Raw genomic sequence first — 7746 nt, 5'->3', positions numbered from 1 at the left:
GTCACAGATTCATCCTAGAGAGGGTTAAACCAGGCTACTCCTTGGAGGCAAAGATTCTGGGGCTTCATCTGACATACTTTGGACATGTTGCAAGGAAAGACAGGCCTTTAGAGAGGGACATCATGCTGGGTAGAGTAGAGGGACAGCGCAGGAGGGGAAAACCCTCTATGAGGTGGATTGATTCTGTGACTGGGGTAATCAGGATGGGTGTGTCAGAGGAAATGCGATTGACACAGGATAGAGCAGGGTTTAGGGTTGTTGTACATAGGGTCGCTATGAGTCGCAAATGACTCGATGGCACATAACAACAACAACAACATTAGTTCAGCATTTGTCTATCAATCTGCTGTACTGGTGTAGCTTGTGGAGTTCTCTACTGCTGGAATCTGTCATTAGTATCTCAGATACTTGAAGAGTCCCCCATGGTGGAGAAGTTATAACAGAGCTCCAGGATAAAGACAGAGTAGGAAGGAGGATTGGCCATCCACTTCCAAAACAATGAGGCTTGAAAAACCCTATGAATAGAGAAAGATGGGCAGGTACAGTTTTAGATGTAAAGCACAGATAGAAAGTTGCTCAAAATCAGTAGAAACAGCTGCGAACAGCCATTCATTAATGGAACATGAACTGTATGAATTATGAGTGTAGGAAAAGTGAAAGGCATAAAAAGTTACCTGGAATGCATGAAGATTACCTTTCTAGGCATCGTGAACTGTGGGCCTCTTTGAATCAGATAATCACTTTATCTATTATGCTGGGAATAAAAAGCTGAGGAAAAATGGTGTTGCTTTCATAATTACAAAGACAATTTCAAGGTCCATTGTGAAGTACAATGTTGTGAGTGATAGTATACTATCCATATGCATAGTAGGAAGACCTATTAATATCACTATTATTCAGATATGTGCACTCACAACTAAAGCCAAGGATGATGAAATTGAGGGTTTCTATGCAAGTTTGCAGTCCAAAGTTGATCAAACATGCAGTCAAGATGTATTAATAGCTATTGGTGACTGGAACACAAAAGTTAGAAACAATGAGGAAGGAATGTTAGTGGGAAAGAACAGACTTATTGAAATAAATGAGGCCAGATATAGATGATTAAATTTTGTGTACTCAATGACTTTATACAAGGACCTAACCGAATGAATTGCACAGGAACTAAATTGACTATGAACAATCATTAGAGAATGTATGCAGTCAAAACTAGATCAGGTACCGATTATGGAGCAGACTATCAATTACTCATGTGCATAGATGTGATGAAAATTAAAACTAGTTCACAGGAACCAAAATATGACCTTGAGTTTATCACAAATGAATTTAAGAATAATCTCAAAACAGATTTAAGGTATTGAACATCAGTGACTGAAGACCAAAGGAACTGTACGAGGACATTAAAGATATCCATGAAGAGATCAAAATGTTACTACAAAGAAAGAAGACAAAGAAAAAACCAAAATGGATGTCAATGTCAAAAGAGATTGTGAAAACGGCATTAGAGCATTAAGAAGTCAAGACTCAAAGAAGAGGTACCAAAATAAAAGATCTGTACAGAAGATTTCAAAGGGAAACTTGAGAAGATAAAGCTTTGAAAACAAAGTGTGCAATGAGCTGGAGTCAGAGAATTCAAAGGGAAGCACTCACTTGGCATTTCCCAAACTGAAAAAAAATGAATAAAAAAAAATTCAAGTCTTGAGTTGCAACATGAAGATATGCTATGGGTACAATCTTGAAAGATGCAACAAGAATCAAAAGAAGATAGAAGGGACACATAGAATTGCTCTACCAAAAAGAATTCATTGACATGGAAGAATTTCAAGAAGTAGCATATGAACAACAGCCAATGGTGACTAAAGACAAAGTTCAAGCTGCACAAAAGACATCGGCAAATGATAAGGCCCCAAGAATCGATGGAGAACCAATTCACATTTCAACTTAGCAGATGCAGCTCTGACTATATTCACCACTTTATGCCAGGAAATTTGGAGAATAGTTACCTGGCCGACTGACTGGAAGAGATCTACATTTGTCCCCATTTCAAAAAAAGGCGATTTAACAGAATGTGGAAATTATAGAACAATATCAATACCTTATGCAAGCAAAATACCACTGAAGATAATTCAAAAACAGTTAAAATGGTACATAGATAGAGGACTAACTACTAGAAGTTCAAGCAAGATTTAAAAGAGGCTGTGGTCCCAGCTCTATCTTTGCTGATGCCACATCGGTTCTGGCTGAAAGCAGAGAAAAACAGAATGTCTATTTCACGTTTTATTAACTATTCAAAGGCATTTGACTATATAGATCATAACAAATTGTGGCTAGCAGTGATTAAAAAATGGAAATCCTACAACATTCAATTGTGCAAATATGGAATCTATACCTAGACCAATAAGTTGTTGTCTAAATGGAGCAAGAGAACACTGCATGATTTAAAACCAGGAAGGGTGTGCATTCAGGGTGGGTTTTATGCTTTTTTGCATAGCTATTCAATCTGTAAGCTAATCAAATAATCCACAAAATTGGACTTGATGAAAAAGAATATGGAATCAGGGCTGCAGAAAGACCCAACAGCCTGTGTTTTATGCAGATAACACAATTTTACTTGCTGAAAATGAGAAGGGTCTAAAAACATATGCTGCAGAAATCAGGACTAGAGCTTTCAGTATGAATTACATCTCAACATAGAACAACAACAATAACAACAACAAACAAAGATCTTCACCACAGGTCCAAGAGTCAACATTGAAGCTGTCAATAACCTTTTATACTTTGGACATATAGCTAGGTGAGGCTATTTCTTGGAAAAGGACATGGTGCTTGGAAAAATGGAGGGTCAGTGAAAGAGAGGAAGATGCTCAAAGAGATGGACTGGAGTGGTGACTTTATCAATGGAGCTCTGTGTGTCAGAGATGATGAGGATGACACATGGTTCAGGCTGGCTGTTCATAGGGTTGCTGTGAGTTGCATTTGACTCAACAGCACCTAACAATATTGGGACGCTTTTGTAGCCTAGTGTAAAAAGCTATGCTCAAATCGCAAAGACATATTATTCAAATCCACTAGCTGCTCTCCAAAAGAAGGATGGGCATTCTCTTCCCATGTGATTTATTACCTCTGAAAACCTGAAGTGTCAGCTATTAGTCAGTTCCAACTGGACAGTACTCAAGAACAAGAAGAACACATATGAAAAGTAATATAACAAAGGTGTAAATAATACTGTGTTGAGACTCAGGGAGAATTTATGTTTACTTGGAGCATGAGATAGGAGTGAGGTCCAGGATAGGTTCCTGGAGGAGATAATAAGCAGGAGTGGTATCCACTTCCTAAACAATATGCCTCTGGAAACTCTATGAACTTTGAGAAATGACGATAGTTATTGAAAAGTGTCAAGTCTTTTGTTCATAGAGTCACTATGAGTTGTGCTCGACTCGATGGCAATCAGCAACAACAACAACACATTAAATGGATAATAATGCATAAATGAGCTTCCAGGTTAACAATGAAGGGACAAGACAACGAAGAAGGATAAGCAGAATCATATAGATCTTAGGGTGCATTCTCCTAGAAACTAAAGAACAGTCTAATAAGTATAGAGTTCCAACTAAAAAACCAGCCTGGAGCTACCTTGTGAAAAGTTATTGGATGGCATTTTGGGACTCTGAAGAAGTGAAGACCCATCAAAAGTTGACTTAGAGGACCTGTGTGGACCGACTGGTCTAAATGAAGAATGGACAAACATCTGACCTGTGGCTCATAGGAGAAAAACAATTTTTGTATTTTTAATGGTTATATTTTAAATGGTTATATGAACGCTCCACTGGCACAGTCAGTAGGGAGTCGTGCTGCTAAATTCAAGGTGACACCCATCTGGCAGTTCAAATCTACCAGCAGCTTTGTGGGAGGAAAGATGGGCTATATCCTACTTTAGAAAACTCACTGCAGTGCCAGTTCTGACTTGATGACAATGAGTTTTTAAAATTTTTATGCATAAATGCTTTATTTCCTTGATTTTGCTCCTTGACCCACATAGCCTAAAATATCTACTATCTGGCCCTTTAAGAACATTTTTGCTGCTTCTTCATCTAAATGCCTGAAACATTAGGCTTATGATGTTTTGCTTCAAAGGCATACATGTTAATTAAATTTAACAAATATTTGCTTTATGTGCTTGAAACCCTTTTTGAAAATATTCCTTCATGCCTAACCTATGCAAAAGACTCAGGGTTCCATGAGTAAATTGATCTTCCTTGTGTTCTTTGGTTTCTTATATATAATTTCTATTTTTTCTTAGATCTTATGATAATTAATTAAGCTATGGGAGTACTGTGATTTTTCTTTTACCCAATAGTAATGTAACAAAATCACTAGTATCTGTTTTCTCTACTGAAAATAATAATTTCCCTTTTTTCCTGAGTAGCCCACATTGTAATTTATGTGGAGTCTTTATTGGTTGAAATATGGAGGATTGATCCATGTTTAAAATAGGCACCAAACAACCATGACTTAAACAATACACAGTGCATTTCTCAAATCAGTAGTCCTGAGATTAGCGACCGGAGCTAGAATGGTGGCTGTGATTAATACATATATGCAGAAATCCAGATCTCTAGCTTATTGTTCTTGAATCCTTCCAGGTTGTACTTTACTGAATGGTTCAGGGATGACTCAACATTACATTGTCTTCCACGCACCAGGATAAAAAATAGTGAATGCATAATAACTATCCTGCAGCGCTGCTTAGAAATGATAGTTAAGTTATATAATGTACCCAACTAGATGCTACAGCCATTACTATTAATAAGTAGGTAATTGCTATGGGTCTAATAAAGTGCTAGTTATTCAGTGGGTGCTGAATGAAACTAGCTTCAATGCAGTTGCATTGTGAAATACATGTAAAGAGGCACTTTTTTCTTTATCTTCTCCATATTCCCAGAAATATGATCGCTAGTATCATAATAAGTGAACCAGTGTAGTTACACATGAGAAGATTTTTGTTTTGTTTTGTTATGAGTCTAAGACTGTCTTAAGGATTTCCATTGGAGTAGATTCTGGATTTCATGCATAACGCAACAGCAGAGTCTGTGAATCCCTGTCCTATGTTTCAGAGTTTTTTTGCCTGTAGCCAAATCCTATTAAATATATTTCCATGTCATGTTGTGCTTAAATAATGTGGCAGGACAGGGCCTTGACTTAGAAAATGACACCCTTCCTCCGAGGAGGCTTCTATCACAATCACCTCATACAGAAATCATGTCTTGTATTTTGCCTCTGTGGATATGGGCGACATTGTTAAAAATTTATTTTTGCTGCAAGAAAATCTGATTCTTGGTTTATTGTGTCAAACAGCTGCTGGTATATAGTGCTGGGCAGCTGTCCAGCTGTGAGGTTCTCAGAAATTAATTTAACCCTCAGGTACATTGCAAGGCCAATTAGAAGGGGCCCTCCAGGTGTGGCAATGAGTTAAGAACCCTTTTCATCAGGGAGCTCCAGAAGATTTGATGATACCCAGAGTCATGTAAGAAATATTTTCCAACTGGCAAGTTATGATATAAAATGTGTTTATGACAGCTTGAATATGAGAGTATGTGAGAAGAATGCTGAAGGAAAATCATAATAATACTTAGGTACCCATCAGTTTACAGAATGTAGTATGTGTTTTCCTGAGTAATCCAAAACATTTGACTAAAATTGTACTGCATTCTGCCAATCAATAATACCTTTTTTCTCATTTCCAACTTTTAACACTTTTCCCATTTAAAAATAAATAAGTTGAATTGGCTAAAGCATGTTTATCCTGAATAAAAAATAAAATTGTACGGGAGCTTACCTCCCAGCCTGCCTCTCCAAGGGAGTCGAATGTGCTGTCCTCGTGGGCCTTTAGTGGTTATCTGATCCTGGTTGGAGAAGCACTGAATTAAAAGGTCCTACACCACCAGATAGTGACTAGAACCAGTGCAAGCATATTTACAATCACAAAAACTTGTGTAGAAATCTCATAATTTTGCCCATTTATAGACTGTACATCCATATGATTCAGAATATTTCTATGTCAGTGGTTAAGATATTAAAGAACCTTAAAACATTTTTCAAAATTTTCATAAAGTTCTCACACACCACATAATAAGCCTGAAGAATCTTAGATTGAACTTGACTAAATTTGAAAATTTATTATCTCAAAGTTAAACAGACTCTCAGAATCTTCATAAGTTAAATGGACTCTCAGAAATGTTCATTAGTCTTGAATATGTTTGAGAACTTTTTAATTTGTTTGAGACAGCTTTAAGGGCTAAGGTGGTTAAAAGGAGAATCTTGAATTCTATGTCAAAATATTGAATCGTGGTGTTATCGTTCAAACCCTAACCCTAACCCTAACCCACTGCCAGTGGGTCAGTTGTGACTCAGAGTGGCCCTCCATCTGATTTCTGAGCCTATCAATCTTTATGGGAGGAGACTATCCATTTTTTCCTAAAGAAGCAACTGGTGAGCTAGAACCACTGAACTTTCAGTTAGCAATGCATCACATGTGCAACATTAGGTCATCAGAGCTCTTTCCCTTCTTAATATTTACTTATTGCATTCATACTCCTTCAAAAGTTAGCTCAACCATATTCGAACTTGAAACCTTTTCTCAATTCATAGACAAAGATTGGCATCTTCTATATACATGTAAGTTGTTGTTATTATGTACCATTGAGTCAGAAGTGATTCATAGTTGACACTCTAGCATGTTTTCCAAGTCTGTACATCACATGAGAGGACATTACTCATCTTTCTACAGAGCACCTGGCGGATTCAAACTATGTGCCTTTGGGTAGGCAGCACAACTCATTATCACTAGGAAAACATTCAATATTAATAATAATTATTATGAAATGATAACTGAAATTTATTTATTACATATAGGCCAGATATGTTGCTAAGTGCTTCACTTGATTTAAATTTCCCCATGAGTTAAGTGCTATTATCCTTTTTACGTATATACTGAAGCATTTGGTTCAGATGATCATATAATATATTATTCTGGAGACGAAAAGGTGAGGAAAAATGGAGTTGCTTTTATAGTCAAAAAAGAAATTTCTAGATCCATCTTGAAATACAACATTGTGAGTGATAGGATTATATCCATACGCTCACAAGGAAGTCGAGTGAACACCACTATCATTCAGATATATGCACCAACAACCAGAGCCGAAGAAGAAGAAATAGATGATTTCTACCAACTCTTACAGGCAGAGATAGATCGAACATGCAATCAAGATGCATTGATAGCATTGATAATAATGGGCGACTGGAACGCAAAAGTTGGGAACAGGGAAGAAGAATCAGTAGTTAGAAAACATGGACTTGGTGACACAAATGAAGCTGGAGATAGAATGATTGAAGTTTGCACAATCAATGACTTATTCATTGCAAATATGTTTTTTAAGAGACATAAATGTAGATTATACACATGGATTTCACCTGATGGTATGCATAGGAATCAGATCGATTACATCTGTGGGAAAAAACGCTAGAGAAGCTCAATATCAGCTGTGAAAACTAGGCCAGGAGTTGACTGTGGAACAGACCACCAACTACTCATATGCAAGTTCAATCTGAAGCTGAGGAAAATTAAACCGAATCCACAGGAGCCAAAATATGACTTTCATTTCATCCCACCTGAATTTCAGAATCATCTCAGGAACAGGTTTGAGGCCTTGAACACTAATGAGTGAAGACCAGATGAGTTGTGGGAGGATG

Source organism: Elephantulus edwardii, unplaced genomic scaffold (genome assembly GCF_000299155.1).
Source record: "Elephantulus edwardii isolate Elephantulus edwardi_28Jun2011 unplaced genomic scaffold, EleEdw1.0 scaffold00005, whole genome shotgun sequence".
In the NCBI taxonomy this organism is placed as follows: Eukaryota; Metazoa; Chordata; class Mammalia; order Macroscelidea; family Macroscelididae; genus Elephantulus; species Elephantulus edwardii.
This window is presented reverse-complemented; position numbering follows the sequence as displayed.